The 23,028-nt window shown below is 37.3% G+C and overlaps 1 protein-coding gene and 1 pseudogene across 1 annotated transcript in view; one reads left to right on the top strand and one right to left on the bottom strand.

Moving 5' to 3' along the window:
• LOC145293760 (uncharacterized) overlaps positions 1–23,028 on the bottom strand; it is a 631,027-nt gene that overhangs the window by 524,404 nt on the left and 83,595 nt on the right. The window lies entirely within an intron of this gene.
• On the top strand, positions 21,951–22,083 carry LOC145294450 (U2 spliceosomal RNA; annotated as a pseudogene).

Raw genomic sequence — 23,028 nt, 5'->3', positions numbered from 1 at the left:
GTAACTTTCTAGCACGATAGAGAGATCCCACACTCTCTGCGGCAGCCTTGGCAATGTATCTGTTTTAAATCATGTTCCCTGTGAACGTTAAGCAAAGGAGTTTGAACTACGTACTTCAGGTAATGTATCTTTAACCATAGCTATTAATGGTTGAGAAGGTTTTTTGTAGTTATTAAGGGAAAGAAGTTTGTTTTCCTGATAGATTATTTGGCGTCCCCAACGAGGTATGTCGGAATGCCACTTTCTGCTGTCCAAATAGACCCTTTAATTGTTTTGTTTTAAAAAAAGGTTTTGTTATTTGTTCCATGATTTTTTTCTTCGGCAATTATTTTATTAGACTTGCTAACAAAAGTTAGCGTTGGCATGTGTAATCCCTTACTTAGATATAAAAATTATATATTGCTCTTCCAGATTTTAAATCAGTTTTAATCATATAATAGCCTGGGTGCCCGGCGTTGCCCGGGTGTTTGTAGGTGTGGTGTGCTGAACCAAAAAAAAAAAAAAAAAAAAAAAACAGTTGTAGTAGGCAGACAGGCTCGAATCCGTGACGCGAAGGCGGAAGAGAAAGTGGAGGTGTGTGTAAGAGTGTTGGTTGACAAAAAAAAAAAAAAATGTTGCAGACAGGCAGGCTCGAACCCGTACTGCGAAGGAGGAATAGAAAGTAAAAAAAAAAAAAGAAAACGTGACGCGTTAGTTGTTGCACCCACCGCCAAACCAGAAGTGACGTAGGTTTAGATTAAGGCTGGACGATCGAAAAGAGGCGATGACTTTCGAATTTATTGGCGAAAAAGCAACCTCTCCCTGTAGAAAAGTGCCCAGTTGAGGGTGAAGGAATTAATGTTTTTGCCCAATTTTTCGATATTTTTCGTCGGAAGGGTCGAGCTTCAAAATGAAGCCGATTTCGTGAAAATCTGTCGCCTCCGTCAAAAGTTTTTGCGATACATACATGCATGCGATACATACAATACATGCATACGAGATTTATATTATAAACTAGCGAGTGGTACCCGGCGTTGCCCGGGTGTTTGGAGGTGTGTGTGGAAACTCCGGGAGTGGGGGTTAAAAAAATGTTTTGGAAGGTAAGTATGAGGATCGAACCCGAACCCTTGAGGCAAAGTTGTAAATTAAAGTGTGAAAAAAAAAGTGCGATGTTAACGATTGTCCCACCGCGAGATGCTAACGGAAACACGTTTGAATTTATTTAATTACTTGGATTTAGCAGGTGCCCGTTTTAATGAGTTAATGAGGTCAAGTTTGACTGCGGGATAGTATTTACTGCTGAACGCCCCCCCCCAGATGTTATAGGAAAAAGACTAACCCATATGCGGCGAGCGACAAATGTTGAATATTTATCTTCCCGAAATCGAGCAAATTGAATAGACAGGCGAGCTTCGTTGTTAACTGTGAGATATTACGATTTATTTGTAATATAAAAGTTTTAAAAAGTTGTGAACCGACTGACCGCTTCTCTGAAAGAAGCCTTTTGTAGACACACAGAAAAAGCGAACACCCATACATACATTTTCGCTTTTATATTTATAGATATATAAAGTTTTAAAAAGTTGTTAGGCGAGCGAACGCTTCTCTGAAAAAAGCCTTTTGTAGAAAAAGCGAACACACATACAAACACATATATTTTCGCTTTTATATTTATAGATAAGCTCACCACCAAAAAAATAAGGGACCATAAACGAGCCTCAATGATAAATACCATAGCATGCCAAGTCGGCAAGCATACATCCGTCTGACCAATGGATTCGGCCTTGTATCCATCTTTCTCATGAGCATCAAATCTGTTTCACCCCAAACAGGAATATTGCGCGTCTCTTTAGCATCACATAAAAATATCTAACTATTTAAAAAAAAAAAAAAAAAAAAAAAAAATGGGAAATCTGTGTACAAACAGTTCGGCGGAAGTGTCTCCAACGCAAAGTGGCCCGATTAGATAATGTATCAATCACTCCGCGTGGAAGAATAAACTTGAGCAAAAGAAAATAGCCCGTTACGTATAACTGGTCCCCTTATTTTATTATTAAATCCTCACATACCATGAGCGATGCTTCTGGCGAAGGGGAAATAATTTTTGTTTTCTGTGTCGGCATCTATATTATGTTTCTTTTTGTCTGTGTCTGTTTATATGTTTGTCCATTCCAATTTTTCTTGGAAACTAATAAGGCGATTTGGCAAAAAATTGTGTATGCACCTTTGTTATAATAAAGTGCAGCGAACAAACTATATTATTAAGCCAAATAATTTTCCCAGCTCTTTATCTGTGCCGAAATTAAAACGTAGATTCCATGGACAAGCCTTTCTTAAAACTGCACGCCTGTGGAACTATTCCGTTTGCCTGTTTCCCACCTGACTATAACTTGGATGTCTTCAAGTCCAACATAAATAAATTCCTGATAAACCGCCCCCTTAAGTAATCCAATTTATCAAATCTCCATTACTAATGATTACTAAGATAGTATCTCATTGATTACTGTACACTCAATAACCCTTATCCTCGAGTGGCCTCCGGGCTTTGATGTGGTGACTCCCATGTAAAAAAAAACAACTCAAAATGCATTAATGTTTATTTGCAGAATGTTTCGCAGAAAAAACGCGTAGTTTTTTTTTTCTTTTTAATTTTCTTTTTTTTTTTACATAAATATATAAGTTAAGTTTGAGTATAATTCGTGTTCCTTATTTTTCTCTTTTTCAATGCAAGTTTTTACGTTTTCAATATATTTGTAAAAAGAAAACTCATCCATTCTCGGTAGTTTAACCGTTCGACAGATCTTGCTTGCTAGGGCCTCGGGCATGACGTCATTTTTCATTGAACAGGCCTGAATCTATATTTACGTCGGTTGCGGTTCAGTTTCAAATTTCGCGCGGTTTACCGAGTTTGACAGAAACATTTCAGAGTTCGACAAGATGGTCGGAGGTTGCATCGGACGAAATATTGTGAGAAAAATACCCAAGATGAGAACAGAATAATCCAATACAAAAATTGATATGCCTTTATTTTGATAAACTTTAGGATTTTGTTTTTGTTTTTTTTGTATATTATCTTTCCTGTTACAGTTTTTACTGCTGTCAACGCATAGGCTGAAACAGAAATATAAATATCAATATTGATGAGGACAATATTTCGAATATCACATATATACTAGTAGATGTACCCGGCGTTGCCCAGTATTAAACGTTAAATTCCTGAAATAAAAAACGGAAAGAAACTGGGACATGTGCATGCGCGTATTATGTTTTTCTTTCTAAGCAGTTCACTTCTTGTAAGTAAAAAAAAAAAAAAATACGGAGATCGAAACCAAAACCTAAAGACACTGAGTGAAGTAAAATAAACATTAGGCCAGTTTGTCACGTTCTTTAAAAAGCGTTTTCTTAATATAAGGAAAACGTCAAATGAACGATTCGCACATGCGCAGTCGTGAAAACAGATAAAAATCCAACGACCCCAAGTAACAATTTTGCAATGTTAACCCCCTTAGCAGCCCTCTTTTTCGGATGAAATGGATTAAAATGTTTTCCACATATCTGAATACCCTATATACCAAATTTCAAGTCTGTAGATTAAAAATTCGTTGAGTATATAGGTTGAGAGTTGTCCTCACATGCATTCCTACTTTATATATATAATAAAATACGCATGAAATACGTTTGAAAGCCAAATTACAACACAATATTATGAAAATAAACATTTTTTTTAAATTAATATTTCGGTGCTATATGCCATCTTAGGAATCTTATACATTTTTTTATTTTTTCTCGTCATGATGTTTAATGGAAGAAAAAATAGTAAAAAATAGTGTTGGTCTGTGTGCAGCGATATTTTGAAATGCCGGAAGAATACATGTGGCGAACATGTTATGAAAGTCGGTTGTGTTTTCCGTGGTAGAAGTGTTGATTGAATTTTAAAATAAAATATGTAGGAAATACGTTTGAAAGCCAAATTACAACGCAATATTTTGAATAGAAGCAAATATTTATTTGTTTAAATTAAATATTTGGGCGCTATACGCCATCTTCAGAATCTTTTTTTCTTTTTTTCTCTCGCCATGATGTTACATTGAAAAACAAAACAAAAAAACGAGAAAAAAAGTTAGTAAAGAGTCCACGTATAACTTTTGGCCACCTCAATTAATGCATATTGCTACCGAGACACAAGGACTACTGTGATTAGGGGCCAGATTTATAGGGAGTTCGAAATTGTGCAACAAGATATTTGTTCTCTTTACATTTAAATTTCTACATGTTGGTACAGGCATGGAAACAGGGATTTTCTCTCTCTCTCTCTCTCTCTCTCTCTCTGAATGGTCATTACTGATCAACCGTGGGACGCTTCTCGAAAAAAATCGCTACTGACTCCAGTCTGCCTCATTCTGGGCAACTCAGCCATGTTAATTTCTTCGTTGTCTTACAGGCTTGGTTTTGGTTTTCCACGTCTTTTGCCAGGAGTTGTACCAAAGAGCAAATTTTTGTTAGGCCGTCTGTTCTGGCCACATGTCCCAAAAATCGCAATTTCCGGTCATTGACGTTGTCCAGCTGTGTTCGGCATGGTCCAATCTTCTCCAGAACCCATTCGTTTGTATGGTTGTCCACCCAGCTTACACGAAGAAGCACTAAAATTCAAAAGCAGCAATTTTCCTCTTGTCAACTTTCTTCAAGACCCAACATTCTGCTCCGTATGCTGCCATTGAGAATACCAAAGTCTGCGGGCGTCGTTTCTTTGTGCGCTGTAAAAATGGACCTGTCTTTCCAGATATTCGTTAGCACAATCATTGCTGTCTTACTTTAGTGTCATCTATTTTGTTTGGGAAAATTGCACCCGGGTAGTTGACAACTTCGCAATCTTCAACATTTTGATTATCCACAATTAGGTTTCCATTATTTGGTTACTTTTATCATCTGTTCTGCTGACGTTGAGGAAGAGTCCTGCTGTTTCACTGATAACTTTTACCCTGTTGGTTAAGTCTTGTAGTTCCTGCAAATATGTTGCAGTCAGAACTACATTGCCAGCGTATCTTAGGTTGTTGATGGCTCTTCCACTAATTTTGATTCCTGTTGGGTGATGTTCGAGTGCTTATTTGTTCGACATATATATTAAAAAGATGGGGGGGGGACAATATGCACACTTGTCTAACACACCCTGGCCATTTTTTTTTTTAAGTGTCATTCCGTGAGCTGTTCTCATTGTTGCTTTCTGGGATATGTATATGGGGGATAAGATATGGAATACTAAAAGCAAACGATGCGAGAAAGGGAGTAATAAGAATGTTTTCTTGCATTTAGGGATTTCTACAGTGAAGGAGCGAGATTTTGCTGCTAGACGGGTAGATCGAGGGTATTTACAGTGCAGTATAATTGCAGTAAGTTCATCGTGTCACATTCCGTAGAAGTATGTGCAGAACAAGCACAGATGTAATGCAATGCGGCGAACATGGTCGCACCAAAGAAAAAAATGACACCATTTTTTATAGCGACAATGAAAAGGGTTTAATTAATCATCTACACCGTTTGGTATAGGTGGAGGATCCGAGTTTTTCGATTCCAGATTCCGATTAATCGTCCCGACACTAGAAGAAAGGAAAGGAAATTTTGGGGTCTCAGAAAGTGTTAGCAGTTAGTTATCTTCAAGCGAAGAGAGTCGACGCTTTCTATCTAATGGAGGGAGAGAGAGAGAGACAGACAGACAGACAAAGAGAGATAGATATATATAGAGAGAGAGATAGCTATATATAGAGAGAGGTAGATGGATAGCTATATATAGAGAGAGGTAGATGGATAGAGAGGTAGATGGATAGAGAGATAGATGGATAGAGAGATAGATGGATAGAGAGATAGATGGATAGAGAGATAGATGGATAGAGAGATAGATGGATAGAGAGATAGATGGATAGAGAGATAGATGGATAGAGAGATAGATGGATAGAGAGATAGATGGATAGAGAGATAGATGGATAGAGAGATAGATGGATAGAGAGATAGATGGATAGAGAGATAGATGGATAGAGAGATAGATGGATAGAGAGATAGATGGATAGAGAGATAGATGGATAGAGAGATAGATGGATAGAGAAATAGATGGATAGAGAAATAGATAGAGATAGATAGAGAGATAGAGATAGATAGAGAGATAGAGATAGATAGAGAGATAGAGAGATAGATAGATAGATGTGTGTACGCTTCGTAAAAATTCAACTTTCATTTAAAAAAATTAAAATATTTTTAATAGCTTTTTATAGAAAAAAAAAAAAAGATTCATTTATTAAATGGAGTTAATAAAATTTCAAAACTTTTACTTATATGCGTACGGGCACCGAACTTTTCTAATTCGTTGATTATTCATAATAGACAATTTTTACCCACTCATTTTTTTTGTTTTTAATCCCCAACAGGATTCAAAGCTACACAAGTCACACACCTGCCGAGTTAAAAAAAAAAAAAAAAAAAAAAAAAAAAAAAAAAAAAAAAAACGCGAAAGCGATAAACGCACATGTCTGTCATCACCCCAGTGCACACCTACGCTCCGGTCACAGGGTACTAGGATCATAATAAAGTACCAACAAAGACAGACACATTTTTTTAATAAATGGATAACAAATTTCACGGCTGGAAAGAATGTGAAAATCAGTCCGCACCAGTTGAACTAGAAAAACAGTAGGGAAGGGTGTTTAATTCTCGCCCACTGCAAGAACTTAGACACAGGGGTCGAAAAGTAGAACAGAGAAGTAAGCGATCTCGAGGAGGGGCACCCTGACCTGCTAAATGTGGGCAGCTCCGTCGACATTCCCCAGTAAGGGCGCCTCAGGCGATTAGCAATAAAGTAATCCTTTCTCAAAGAGAGAAGGTAAAGCCTGGGAGGGTGGTCCACCTTGAACTGTGCAGAACTGGGATTACACCGCAATCATCAGGGACCAGGTTATTACAGGAATGCGCTAATCTCTTGACTTTGGGGCCGAGATCTCTATATATTGAATTAGTATGTATTTATAAATAGGGTTTTTTTTATGTGCTGAACTTTAAATTAAAATAAAACACAAGTAGTAATTTTATAGAAATATGAGGTTTTACACACACACACACACACACACACACACACACACGTCAGAAAGATTGAAAACCTTGATTGAAGTTAGTGTCCCTAATGGATGTCTGAACAGAGCTGAAAGAGAGAAACAGACCAAATACCAAGGTCTCATGTATGATATGAAAAGAAACTGGAATCTTAGGGAGATATCAATCATACCAGTTATCATAGATGCTACTGGGTTTATGAAGAATCTGAAGTCCTTCCTTACTAATATTCCTGGTGAACCAAGTGCAAAAGAGATCCAGACAATTGCACTTAAGGGAACAGTGAGGATACTAAAAAGAGCTCTCGGTTGGTTTCAATAAAAAGCAGGGCAATATTGGCAGCTGGTTTGGCTGCCCCATACCCAGCATTACAATATTTGAAGAAAGTAAACAGACGCACACACACACATATATACACACACACACACACACACATATTTTCAAATAAGTTTTCGTTATAATGCCTTTACTTTATATATCATTTTAAAGAGCGGCTTTCGATCTAATCGTTTAAATTACAATCGTTTTATAACAATCATGTCTTTTCAGAATGTTTAATACAAGATGGACAAATAGCAAATTCGCATAATTTTCTTATTTCAATTCAAGCTAGGCTGAAAAGCTGCTGAAACAGCTTGCGATACCAACAAAGTGTTTTGTCCAGGAACTACTACTAAACGCACAGTACAATGGTGGTTTAAGAAATTTCGTGGTGGCGACGAGAGTCTTGAAAATGATGGGAATAGTGGTCTGCCATTGGATGTTGACAACGATCAAGAGCCTTAGCCAAAGCCAATCAACACACGACTGTTTGAGAACTTGCTTATGAATTAGACGTAGTGTATACAACGATTTCCAACCACTTGGGAGAGATTAGAAAAATAAGCAAATAAAACTTGATAAATTGATGCCTCATGAATTGAATGAAAACAAAAAGAAACGCCATTAGGAAGTGTCATCTTTCTTTCTTTCTTTCTTTTATGCAACAAGAGCGACTTGTTTCTCGACCAGGTTGTGACTTGCAATGAAATATGGGTTCATTAATTGTAAACCGGCGATGCTCAACTCAGTGGGTAGACTCCGACAAAGCACAACGACACTTGCTGAAGCCAGAATTTTACCAAAAGAAGATCATGCTGACTGTTTGGTGGTCTGCAAGCGATCTTATCCATTATAGCTTTTTTTAATGCAGACGAAACCATTACAGCGGAGAAGTACTGTCAGCAGATAGATGAAACACATCAGAAACTTCGACAACACTCAGCATTAGTCAACAGGAAAGGCCCAATTCTCCTCCACGACAATACTTGAGCGCATGTTGTTAAACAAACCCTGCAGAAGTTGAACGATTTGGGCTATGAAACTGTCTCATCCACCATACTCTCCTGACCTCTCACCTAACGACTACAACTTTCTCAAGCATCTCAAAAACTTTCTGCATGATAAATGCTCCAAAAACATAAGTGATATAAAAAATGCTTTCAGCAACTTCATCTCCACCAGAACGCAAGATTTTTACGTTACTGGCATAAATACACTTGTTTTGGATTGGAAATAAGTAATTTGTGGTGCTTATTTCGATGACTGATCTTTTGTTTGAGCCAAGATATACTCATCTGAACTTAAGTTAGAACCGCAAGAACTTTCTTGTCAACCTGATAGATATAGAATAGTGAATATAAAACATTTTTACGTCTTGTATTTATGAGAAACTGTTTTATAATAATAAACAATAGATATCACTTACCAATGAACAAAACTTTGTATACTTTTAATGCATTTATTGTTGAAACCAGCATTTTTTTTAATTGGTCAGGTTTTAAAATATAATTTGAAAGGAGTGGCTGCAATAAGAAGGACGCATTGGGAAGGCGAACATGTCGAGTGTTTCGCATCAAAGAGTACAAATCCAAGTCATGAAGTCTTGCCATAACGTAAATATTATAGGAGTTTTAGCATTCTTTTTTCTTATTTGACTACAAGCTATTTCGGCATGAAGAAAGGTAAAGTTAATGTGACCTTGTCATGAGTTGGACTACTTAAGAGTTAAGAAACGTCATGTTATGAAGAATTATTAATTACAGAATGAAAGTTGAATTTTTACAATTGGCATTAGAAAGTTTTGAATGATTGTTTATACAATTCGAGAGTCAGATTTTCTAAAAAATTTGTCGTGTTAAGACTTAAATGAAATTCGAGAGTAAGACTTTTTGAGGAATTCCCTCGTCATGATATGAAGAAAATTAAATTGTGTTTTGATGGCCGGACTTATTGAGAAATGTCATCATGTTATAAAGATTTTTTTTAAATTGCTGTCATTATGTGGATGGCTTTTTCTTTCTAGCTGTATATGAAGGACAAGCAGTGTATGGCCAGTTAGCGACGGCTGGTTTAGTCTGGACGTGTAGCGACGGCTGGTTTAGTCTGGACGTGTAGCGACGGCTGGTTTAGTCTGGACGTGTAGCGACGGCTGGTTTAGTCTGGACGTGTAGCGACGGCTGGTTTAGTCTGGACGTGTAGCGACGGCTGGTTTAGTCTGGACGTGTAGCGACGGCTGGTTTAGTCTGGACGTGTAGCGACGGCTGGTTTAGTCTGGACGTGTAGCGACGGCTGGTTTAGTCTGGACGTGCAGCGACGGCTGGTTTAGTCTGGACGTGCAGCGACGGCTGGTTTAGTCTGGACGTGCAGCGACGGCTGGTTTAGTCTGGACGTGTAGCGACGGCTGGTTTAGTCTGGACGTGTAGCGACGGCTGGTTTAGTCTGGACGTGTAGCGACGGCTGGTTTAGTCTGGACGTGTAGCGACGGCTGGTTTAGTCTGGACGTGTAGCGACGGCTGGTTTAGTCTGGACGTGTAGCGACGGCTGGTTTAGTCTGGACGTGTAGCGACGGCTGGTTTAGTCTGGACGTGTAGCGACGGCTGGTTTAGTCTGGACGTGTAGCGACGGCTGGTTTAGTCTGGACGTGCAGCGACGGCTGGTTTAGTCTGGACGTGCAGCGACGGCTGGTTTAGTCTGGACGTGCAGCGACGGCTGGTTTAGTCTGGCCGAGTAGCGAGGGTTTGGTTTAGTCTGGCCGAGTAGTTTGGTCATATCACGAGTACTAGTTATATCTGGCTGTGTATCAAGGGCTAATAAATTATGGTCGTGGAATGAGGGATAGCACTTTCTAGCAGTGTATTGAGATCTGTGTTTGACTTTTTTCTAATTAGACTACAAACTATTTCATCGTGAAAAAATTAAAGTTGATGCGAGAGTCAGACTATTTGAGAGTTAAAATCGTCATTTTTTGAAGTTTTAATTAGGAGACAATAGTTGAATTTTTACAGTTGGCGTCGGTATATTTTGAAAAATTGTTTATACAATTCGATTATTAAGGAAAATTATAAATAAGAAAGCAAGAATCGGACTTTTTTAGAAATGCAGTCATCATTTTATATAGAAGATCATTTTATATAGAAGATCATTTTAATTTGAGTCAAACTTTAAGAAATGGCTTCGTCATGTTATGGAGACTTAAATTACGATTCTAGTCGGATTTGTTTAACATTGTTGCCGTCATGTATTGGGGACTAATTGTGTTTAGCCATATATTGAGGGCTAGCTGAGTATGGCTGTCTACAAAAGGTTTCCTATATCTGACCGTGTGGAAACGGCTGATGTAGTCTGGCTGTATAGCAAGAGCTAGTTTACCCTAGCCATGTAGTGAGAGTTGGTTTAATCTACTCGTGTAACTGTGGCTGGTTTAGTTTGGACGTCTAGCGGGGGTTGGTTTAGTCTGGCAGTATAGCAAGTGTTGGTTTAGTCTGGCCAGGTCGTAAGAGCTATTTAACTTATGGCTGCCTGGCCATGTACCGAGGGTTCGGTTTGTCTGACCGCGTATCGTGGGTTAGCTGCGTCTGGCTTTTTTTCTGATTAGACTACAAACTATTTTGCCCTGAGGAAAAGTTAAGTCGATGCAATCATATTTGGCCCTGTAGCGGGGGCTGGTTTTATCTGGCTGTATAGCCAGGGTTGTTTTAGTCTGGCTATATACCCGGAGGTAGTTTAATCTGGCCGTCAATTGAGTGCTAGTTAAGTGTGGTCGTGTATCGAGAGCTAGTTTAGTCTAGCCGTGTATGGAGACTTAGTTTAATCTGGCCGTCTAGTGAGGGTTGGCAGTGTATTATACACTACAGATGTAAAGTTTATATGATGTGAAAGAATATTTAAACACCATGGGGACATTTCAAAATAAGATTTTATATGAGAGGAATGGCTGCGATAAGGACGAATTGAAATGAAGTGTAAAAAAAGAAAAAAAAAAAGAAGTTGGTGTCCATCGTAACAAGTAACACATTGAAACACTTTACATATTTGGAAGCGTGAATCTCGGGGTGCTCTAGTTTCTCATTTTCCGAATAAAAGTTTACTCTCTAAGAAACTTTCTTTTTTTTTTTCTCTTTTTTATCCCAAAAAAGACATGTTGCTGTTTGGAACATAAAGAGACACTATTTGAGATCATGTCTAACAATGGATTGTGAGAAGTTACGCAACGAGATGTCTGTTCACATCAGTGAGGAGGTGGGATTTTGCTGCTTGTCGAGTTAGCTGGAAATATGTACATCGAGAAAGCGCAAGTGCTACAAGTTCATCAGCTCATAATTCATTCATACTTGTAAAACAGTCACAGAGATGTAACATTACGGCGATGGGACAGAGTTTGGAGATTTGATAATAGAGCGGGGCCGATTAGATTTGAAACTCTTAGACCCTGTCCGAGAGTGAGAAACTAGTGGTAGATGCGCCAGCTCAGATGTGACAACAATATTCCATGCATGGGCGAATTGGGAGTAATTTTTTTAGCACGGTAGAAAAGCTTAACCTTTCTCTGCGGCTGCCTTGGCAATGTCTTCAATGTCTTTGTTCCAATTCATGCTGTCCGAGAATGTTCAGCCGTTTATTCCGTCGCCGTCTATTACGACTTGCTAACCATTGTTAGTGTTAGAGGGGTGCTAGGTTATTCCATTATAACTATATTTTCCAATTCAGGTCAGCGTTGCATTTTCAACTAATTCAATAACTTTCCGAAACAAGTGACAGAAAGACAAATTCGCGTGAAAATGACTTTTTGAAATATTAGATTGGAGATAATTTATCGAAACGGCGAGATATTTTCAGAAATAAAAATCTATTAGAAGCAGACTAATCAATCTTGGAGATACTTGGTTTTAACACGAGATAGCGGTATTGTCGCGGGATTCAGAAACGATACTGTTTTGTTTTGTTTTTTATAGTCGATATCTTCAAATTACGTTATCCGACTCGTTCTGCTTTTTAAAACTTAAGCCTTGCCTGTTTGGGTCATTTTTTTTTCTGATTGAATCGGTTGACTTTACTAATGGCAAAACTACTTTGTTCATATTTTGTTTTTATCAGAGAGACATGCCACCTCCATTTAACTTACGTAAGTAACTTTACAGGTGTCAATGCAGAGAGTGATCCGCCCTTTTTTTAATCGTATTTCCACGATTAATTAAATTACAAGTTTACAACAACTAAAAATAGTATAATAATTAACACGTCTACCGGCTAATAGAACAAGAACAATCTATCTCTAGTTCAAAATTATGTATACGTCCTGTTGAATGATATTCTGGACAACAACGAAATTATTGCTGGTAATGCACACACGCATATGGAGCTGGATGCACACACGCAAATACCGTGGAAATCTTCAAACCAAGAAATATCATCAAAAATCATAACAATTGAAAGAAGTGTGCTTTGAAATCAACATTCTTCAACTGACAAGTTTTGAAAACAGTTGCATTGAAATTTGGCCTTGGATGAATTTAATAAGGGCCAGTGAAATGCGGCATGGAAAAGCGAAATTCCTATCTAAAGTTTTTTGTAAATAAAAACAAATGCCAGTCAAGGAAGAAGTGAATCAGAGAGAAGACGACCAGTTGTCGTTTTATTCAATTGTAAGGTTAAAGTACTGAATAGGTACAAAACACCCTCCTTTCCCCGTGTTACGAATGGCTTTTTAAATAATGACGTTATTATTTCAGCACGGATCACTCTCTGCATGAGTACCACTTTACATTTCTTTTCAGAAGAGTAACTCATAACTGAATCTTACGAAGTGCTTTATCCACTACGTCACGGGTCATTGCTGTTACCACTAAAGGTGGAGCCAGTAGTACGAATTACATTTCTTGTTTAGGATTTGCTTTTCTTTTTTCTTTTTTAGTTGTCTTTTTTTGTGGACTTTCATGCCTATGAAAACCTTTTCGTCGTTAGACGGCGTTTCTAACATCTGCCGACAAACTTGAAATAAACTATAAACTCTATATAGTAATCAACTACTTTTTTTTTTTATCTTTCGTTTCCCCGGCTCGGTGTCGTGTTCTTCGATGCGAAAATACAAAGGAAAAAAAAAATGGTGGCCACGTGCGTAAATAACAATATATTCCCACCACGTGCAACTAAAATGATGAAATGAATATAAGAATCCAACTTTATGTCAGTGTAATGCTATCTGTACCAAAGCAACATATATAGGATGCGACAGAAATACCTCCCACATTTTAAACTTTCACCTTTATGCTGCTAATGAACTTATGAAAGTGCCGATGATTTTTTTCATTTAATTAATAACTAGTCAATTTTTTTATTCACCCTCATCAAGCAAAATGGTTTGGACTGATGTACATTGTGCTTTTAATGTTGAAATGTTTTCGAAGAATGGTGAATCTGTAACTGTGTTAGATAATAACATTGTTAAAAGTTAATTAGTTATTATGGATCTGTCTATCTATTCATCTATCTATTCAATGATATTCTTAAAATAGTTAATATTGGTAGTTATTTATTGCTTATTGTTGTTTATAGAACAAAGTGTAGCAATGGGTTTTAGCTGAAGATAAATTAGCTTAGTTAAATATAAACAAAATAACCTTGAACAGGCGTACGTGACGGAAAGGTCACGTTAAGGGGACGTGTCTTTTAATTGGTTACGTCACCGGAACCGAGGTCAACAGGTCGGGAGATCTAGTAACGCAGGTGAATAGATGTACTTCAAGCCAGGAAGCGGACTCTAAGAACAAGCATGTAGACACGTAAGCAGACTATTTGTGAAGACCATTTGAGACAACTGAAATAAATTTATAATATAAATTTATTTCAGTTGTCAGTGTTAGATAATTAACATTGTTAAAAGTTAATTAGTTATTATCGATCTATCTATTTATTTATCTGTTCGATGATATTCTTTAAATAGTTTATATTGGAAGTTATTTATTGTTTATAGAATAAAGTGTAGCAGATGTTTACATAAATTAGCTAGGTTAAATATAAAACAAAATAACCTTGGGCAGGCAGACGTGGAAAGGTCATACGTAAGGGATACGTGTGCTTTTGAATGATGACGTAACAGAACTGAAGTGAGAGGTTGGGAAGTTTATAGTCGAGAGTTGGAGTTTGATCACCAGAGTGAACAGACGACAGAGTTGGAGTCTAGTCACGTAGATGGACAGTCAGTCAGGAAGCGGGTTGGAAGAATAACCATGTAGACGAAATGCAGACCCTGTGAAACCATTTGAGACAACTGAAATAAATTTATATTATAAGGATATAAAGTGTTGTTTTTGTGGTTTCACAAATGAAGAACGAACAGATGTCTCAATTGGATGGTGCTGGTCATTTCATGGTTCGTCACGGTTGGTTGGTTGTTTTGTTTTACGGCATATCAACCCTTTTCGGGTTATTTAATGCCAAATCCAAAGATTTTGAAGAAAATTTTTTTAATAGAATATATTTGTTGTTTTCACGTTGGTTTCTATTTAACCCATAGTTGGGACCCTAACAGGTACTACCACTCCGGGTCAGAGTGGACCTGGGAGCAATGGCGATTAAAGGGTGGCTCCACACTCCCCAAAGCTCACCACTGGATATAGTTTAAGGTCATATCCAGGACCCCCGTTCAGGGACTTTTACCCTCTGCAGGGGGGCAGTCGGCGTATTCTAATGCCCCACCGACAGGGCCGGTTCGTCACGGAGTTCAGCAGGAAGATAGAATTCTTGAGGAAAGAAAGCATGAAGCATATATTATTCTGAACTGTAATATATACCTGTGTGATAAATCTGATACAACATGACTCAGTTTGTACGTCGATATCGTATCCTCCTGGCTAAGCAAATATACATACGATTAATACGTTTTAATACATATGTTATAAGAAGATATCATTAACAAAATATCAGACCCAACATACAACACGTTTTATAATATCAAATCTACCTGACCATATAACAACTGCAACACAGAGTGCTTTGTCAGTTCATTACAAGTTAAGATGGCATGATGCTGTTCCAGATAGAAAAACAAAACAGCTATGGGTTGCAAATTTTAGAGCTACAAGTTCGGCTCTTAAAATCAAGCCATCTAGAAGACCTCGAACCGCTCGAACGCCAGACAGTATTCGAGCTGTGAGACTTTGTTAGTCTCCTACACGTTTATCTCGCAAACATGCTTTGGTCTTGGGATTGTCTGATCGAACTGTCTGAAGAATTCTACACCCCGATATGCATTTCCATCCATACAAATTAATGATTTCGCAAAAAAAAAAAAAAAAAAAAAGTATGAGCGCGACTGGGATGATCGCATGTCAAAATGTGGGAGACATTTCTGCCGCACCCTGTATATAGTTATATATTTTAGGGATGTTAATGGTCAATCGTCGACTCTTTATATTCAGTGTCTCCTCTATGCATCGATATAAAGCATATTTGATAAAATCTCATTGGCTGAAACATGTCAAACGCAAATAATTTTTCATTTTTATTTTTATGATATAGTATAATATTAGTATATGATATAATAAATGTGAATACATCCGGGTACTTCACAAGAATATGATTGACTTATGCAAGCCATAAATAGAGACGAGTAGAGAAGCCTGAGGAGACGGCGAAAAGATACGTTGAAAGTCTAAAGCTTAAGGATATTATCAGGTACGACCACGAGCGCGCGTTTATTAAGGCGACTGACTAGATTTTATTAATTGATTGCTATAGCGAAGACCGCTCATATATTTCAAACAAATATATGCCTTTCAAGGACATTAGTATATAATTATGTTTTGGATTTTTTTTTTTTTTTTTTTTTTTTTTTTTAGATGAGGATTAATAATTTGGATTTTTTGGATTATTCGGACTAAGGTCTTCGTCTTTGATATAATTCTCACAAACGTTTGCTTATTTCGCGGAGATAGATTGTAACTCGCTCCGTCAGCGAGTAGAATACTCAAGTAATTCTTAATTGTATTCTTAGTATCACCTGTACAAAGGATTGGACCTTCAACCGCCAATGGACTTTCACTTAAATATGATAATTACATGGAAAGGTTCGGTTCAAAATTCCGTACAGATTCCAAAATTTGACTAGATGCACCTAAAGGAAATCGACTGAAACGTTGCGAGACGACATCTCAACTAAGAACAGTAATCCGAATTATGGATGAGTCGATTCCAAAATTTTCCCAGTTCCAGAAACAATTACAGAATCCGATTGTTTTATGAACCTATTATTTAATTATAGGTTCATAAAACAATCGGATTCTGTAATTGTTTCTGGAACTGGGAAAATTTTGGAATCGACTCATCCATAATTCGGATTACTGTTCTTAGTTGAGATGTCGTCTCGCAACGTTTAGTGTTATTTATGCTGCACTTCAAATCACCAATTCCTCGGTTAAATTCGACACTTGTCAAAACTCCCGACTTCCAAACGCAACGAGCTTTCCAGCTGACTTCCACACGTCTGCGTAAGTACCACGCCTTCTTTCAACTCCTCTCATGCTTGCTTCACGTCCGCTTTTATAGACCAGTCTCATTTGCATAAACATTCAGTCATGTGATTCTTCACCATAAAACAAACTGTCTTGCCAGGTTAGGTTTTCCTTTCTTTCATTTCGTTCCACGACCGACCATTTGAATCCTGCAAACGTGCTAGTCAAGCAAGTCACGCGTTGCCCTACATAACCTCTAGACGTTTAGCTATTTATTTTTTGCAGATTATCTTAAAGAAAACATGTAATATATGCATATATTTTCGAAAACGTAAAAACAAAGATGTACTTGTATGTGTGCGTGCGTGTAGGAGGGGGGGTGATCTATAGATTTAATTTTTACTGGTAGTTCCAAATCTATAAATATTTATCATTAGTACCAGCAATGGAAAATTAGGTTTAAAAAATTTAAAAGAATCGTTTTTGGCATTAGAAAATGCCAACACTTTTTCCCCCGATTACAATACCGATTTCAATATCAAAAAAAAAAAAATCTTTATTTTTCCGATTCCGATTAATCATCCCGATACTCGTCCGAATAATCCAGGTTGTATATAACTAGCAGGCCGCCCGGCATCGCCCCGTCGTAACATACGCTTAAATATATCTTGATTAATGCAGATTTCGTATTTATTATTATATTATATTGGACCCAATATATGGTAATGATTTAAAAAGTGAAATGACTCATGCGCCACCACCAAGAATCGAAACCAAAACATTTAAAATAAGATTTACTTTTTCCTTTGACGTTAATGCCTGAGCTATGAAGACATGTTTGCTGCAAGGCTAGAAATGAAAACATGAACCAATAGCTATTACGTTACGCATGCATATTTGTTATGCTGTCGTTTGATCTTCACCTGGCAAATTTCATTTTTTTAATTTTCACTTTTGCACCGATTTTCCCTGGCTAAACCCCAAGTATAAAAATATTTGAGGTTTAACCGCATCGAAGATTGAACCTTCAACGTCCAGAAGAGTATAACAACTAAATTTAACCAAGTATTTTATCTAGTACACCGCGCGTCTTGGCGGTCGTTTTACAGTAAGCATTGTTTCAGAATTATTAATCCTCATCTCAAAAATACAGAAACATGTTTTTCTTTTTTTAATGAGTTTCACTTAAAATCAACCAAAATTTAAAATTAATGGCTATTTTTAAATGCCTTTTTGTGATCGCAATGAAAAAAATGGGTTTGCCCCAGAGGAGAACGGAGAAATGCGCCCAAATTGACAAATATTGAGGCCTTTTCTTAAATTATCTCAAAATCTAATTAAAGTTGTGATTAATAATTGCTTACATTATTAAAGTAATAGTCATTGTAAAGGGAGCATTAGGTTCGTTCTTTATTATTCAGACGTACGCATAGCCATCGTCCACATGTATTTTTGAATTATTGATTTGAAAAAAAAAAACAAAAAAATCAAGGCCGATAGCCATTAGTCGCGTGCTCTCGTGTAATGAATGAATGCGTGAATGTAGGTTTGACATGAAATTCTTAAAGATAAACTAAAATGACCGAAAAATGGGCTGAAATGACTTAAATAAATAAAAAGTAAATGACTTAGAATGACTTTAATGAACTTAAGGATGAATTGAATGACCTTAAGGATGAATTGAATGACCTTAAGAATGACTTGAATGCTTAAAATATAACTGGAATCCTCCAAAAACGAATTGAATGATCTGGAGAATGACTTAAATGTCTTTGAGACTAACTGGTTGTAAAGTGAGTGATCATTTTACATTAAATTAATACAGAAAAGTGATCCCCCACTTTATATCGCAAAGTTGCAAACATAAGTACAGCATGTAGTAAGGACGGATACTACACTTTGATCTTGGCCAAAATGCCAAGAAAAGGGTATTTATTTGCTCCCCAACCGAGCAAATTAGGCACAAGGCCGATTTTTAATGTGAGGAGTGAAGGGGAAATGGTAACCAACTCCCTGGGGAGTAGGGGAGCTGGATTGTGACAATTGGTATGAAAGGTTGCCCCTACATTGATCAAGGTCTTATATGTGGGGTTGCCCCTTCATATGGTCTTTGCTTGCAGTATTTGCCGGAACAGATATTGCACTCACTTTGATCTTGGCCAAAAGGCCAAGAAAAGCTTAAAAAGCTAAGAACAGCATCTATTAACAACAGACCTTTGATCTTAACCAAAAAGGCCAAGCACAAAAGTATTATGGACCGACCGACACACCGACCGACCGAAGGAGTGACTTATAGAGTCGCTTCCACGTGACTAAAAATTACAGCAAGTATCTTTACGTTATTAAACAACACCCAAACGGGATGATATGCTGTAAAACGAACAAACTAAACCAATCTATTTTATTTATTCATTTTTTTTTTTATTTACGGACTATTATCCTCATCTTTATAGTTCTTGTTTTAACGACGTTTCGGCCAACTATTCCTCTGGCCTTCGTCAGATTGTTAACCGCTGCGGCATAGGGATGCTGAGTCTTCAACTGTATCTTCGGGGCCCGTGGCACAGTGGGTAGAGACGTTGAATCGCTTCAGTAGGTGTATCAGAATTTTGTAGGAATTTTTTTTACACCCCTAACACGAAACTGCGAATAAGATATAAAAAAACTCGTACTTTCTCTTTTAAAAGTGGGTTGTTTATTTCTTTATGGATTATAATTCCAAAAATAAACTATTAAAGTTGTATAAAAAGTAATAGAAATATTTTTTTTTATTTTTTAAAAAACAGTAATGAAATCAATTGAATTTTACGAGTTAAGTATTTTTCAATTTTTTAACTTTAAAAATCTATCAAAATTTTTCTATGTATTCAATTTTTACGATATTTTCAGGGTCAATGTGAAATTTTATGCTCTTTCCAATAAACTGAATATAATATTTTAGACAAAAGTATTTTTTTTAAATTAACGCCCTCCATTTTGAAATATCTATTAAAAAGTAAATGATTAATTTACTCAACGTTTTATATATCACAAATTGAAGATAAAAGATCAATAAATAATATATTAAAATTAAAAACAAAAAAGTGTTGTTTTTTTTTTAGAAATTTACCTGTAAAGTCCGAAGTTTAAAACCTGTTTTTTTTTTGGGGGGGGGTAACCACGTTGGGTTTTTTTTGGGGGGGGGGTAATGAAACCTTGGTCCTTGTGTTTGAATTACATTTTTCGAGTAGTTATAAGCTTGGAAAGACAGGGGGTCGAAATATTCAATACATTTTCACGCATTCGTAAGGTCATTTTCTGACACACCTATCACTACAGTTCCAGGTGAGCATTGTCTGAAGATAGTGGTTACAATCCTACACAAAACCAGCCGGAGGATTTATTAGCCAAAATGTGGTGACACTACAAAAACTATGGAAAGCAGAAATTACTGAAGATACAGTTGAAGATTCTGCATTTCTATCCCGTCACGGTTAACAACCTGACGAAGGCCAGAGAAATAGTTGGCCGAAACATCGGGAAAGAAAAACTAAAAAATGAGGATAATAGTCCGTAAATAAATATATAAAAATATGCAAATTACGCATCTAAAAAAAAATTCCAATAATCTATCATAAATCTCACCTGTCTGTTTAAATGCATGCATGTATGTATGCCTAAAACTTTCGATAGAAGCAACGGATTTTCATGCGATCGGTATCGTTTTCAAGCCGACCCTTCGGACGACAAATATCGACAAATTGGCTAAAAACATTAATTCCTTCACCCTCAACTGGACACTTTTTTACAGGGAGGGTCGGTTTTTTTCGCTGACATTTTTTTGCAAGTCATTCAACCCTCGACGTCGGATAAAAAGCATTATTTCGACCACCCGTGACGTCACAACTACAGTAGGCACATCAGTAAGACCGTTTCTTTTTGGGGTTTTTTCACTTCTTTTTCCTCTGGCGCGTTACGGGTTCGAGCCTGCTTACAATTTTTTTTTTTTTTTTTTTTGCTTGCGCTCGCAATTTTCCTTTTTTTTTTTCTCCTCAACCAACACTCTTACACACACCACCATTTTCTTTTCGACCTTTGCGTCAAGGGTTCGAGCTTACCTGCCTGCTACTTTTTTTTTTTTTTTTTGCTCAACACACACCTCCAATCACCCGGGCAACGCCGGGCATTCAGGCTAATTAAATAATATAAACCAATCTACGTTAGTGTAAATGTACTCACGTAATATTTACTTATTGTACCTATTTACTATGCCTCCCCACGGGACAGAGTTAGACACCAGGGTCGTTCTTTAATATGGAGAAAAGGTACAAAAATAAAAAAAATTGTCTCAGTCGTGAAGGACTGATCCTCCACCGATAGAGAACAAAAAATGGGAGTGCAGCATCTGAAGAACAGATACTACACTTTGATCTTGACCAAAAGATTGTAGGGTAAGACAACTGAAGTCTTATTTTTAAAATTCTATTCATTATCAGTTATTCAGGCGTCCCACATTTATTTCATTAAGCATAGTTTTTTTTTGTTTTCTTTACAAATGGCGGGGTCACCACTTATCAATTTTTTTATTCAATTGTAAGGTTAAAATACAGAATAGTTACAAAACACCCTCCCCATGTTAAGAAGGGCTTCTTAAATAATAACGTTATTATTTCAGCACGGATCAATAAGTGCATGAGTACCTTAATGGGTGTAGGCTAGTCATCGGTACAAAAGCGTAGTAATCTGAAAATTTGGTATAACTTTATTTTAGGGGATGGCCCAGCAATAACTTGTTTATATTAGACTTAAAGACTGCCGACCATATTGTAGTCAGCTGGAAAGCAGGCCAGTAGAACAGAGTTCCTCACGCAGGTAGTTCTAGGAACGCCGGCCTGTAGAACTCTTTTCATGCTTCATGGAATGCTCGTTTAGATTTAGGCACAGACAGAGTGGGGGAACTGCTGATAGTGGTTGTAAGTAGACGAGTGTTTTTTCTGTGAAAGTTTCGCAAGACGGAACCATTGATTGGAGCTCAGACGAGCAGTTATGAGAATAATGATAGAGCAGAGTATTGAAAAATAAATGGTTTTACTAAAAAGGGATGATATGCCGTAAACGGACAAATCAAGCTACTCTTGGCCTTTTGGTCAAGATCAAAGTGTAGTATCTGTTCTTCAGATGCTGCACTTCATTTTCTTGTTCTCTTTCGGTGGAGGAGAAATCCTTCACAACTGAGACAATTTTTATTTTTGTACCTTTTCTCCACGTTAAAAAACGACCCTGGTGTCTAACTCTGTCCCGTGGGGAGGCATAGTAAATAGGTACTCTAGATCGGGATAAGTGCACCGTTGCTGCTCCTGATGTAGCAAAAAGGAACATGATCAGTCAGACCATCTCGCACTTGCAATATGGGAGGCAAAAAAGTCGTACTTTCTTAACAAAAGTACAAACTACGAACTGAAGCAATTGAGAAAGAAATTTCAGTTAGGGACACGCACTCATTCGCCCATCTGCCCCACTCCCAAACACCCAGTCTCTAACCTAGCCATCACCCACACCGCATGACACACACACATATATGTGTGTGTGTGTGTGTGCGCGCGCGCGCAATGTGCATATTTTTATATATGTCTCGTAAAAAGAGCAGCAGAAGTTTTCACCCCACCCCAAAGAATCCCGGGGGTCCGTTCCTCCTTTGCCTTTCATTCATTAAACTATAAGAGTTTTTTTTCCTTCTTAACTGCGTCCCCGTAACTCTATAAAATGCTTTGTCTGTCGGTAGACCATGCTTCACATTGAAATGGCATTTCCATGTCTAAATGTACAGATTGGATGACAGTATTTTATTTTTAGATACGTCCACTTACCTCAGTAAGTCGCTTTGTCTGTTAGTTGGTCCTTTATTGGCTCTCCACGGAGACAAAGTTAGACACAAGGTCGCCTTTTAAAGGCACTCTGGATTTAGACAAAAAAAAAAAATTCTCAGTCAAGAATTTCTCTTTCACTGATCGAAGACAGAAAAGAGGAAGTGTAGAATCAAAACAGGTACCACACTTTGCTCCTGGCCAAAATGCCGTCGGTTGCTCTGACACGTCTAAGTTTAAAATATTTTTTGTTCTGTCACATCTAGGTTCCTATTTACTTGTCTCCTCGCGAGGGTAGGGTTAGATACAAGGCTGATTTTTAATGTGGAGACAATCCCCCC

The sequence above is a fragment of the Euprymna scolopes genome, chromosome 15 (genome assembly GCF_053919585.1).
Source record: "Euprymna scolopes isolate OS-2025 chromosome 15, ASM5391958v1, whole genome shotgun sequence".
In the NCBI taxonomy this organism is placed as follows: Eukaryota; Metazoa; Mollusca; class Cephalopoda; order Sepiida; family Sepiolidae; genus Euprymna; species Euprymna scolopes.
The sequence above is the reverse complement of the archived record's forward strand: the minus strand, read 5'-3'. Positions and strand labels throughout refer to the sequence as shown.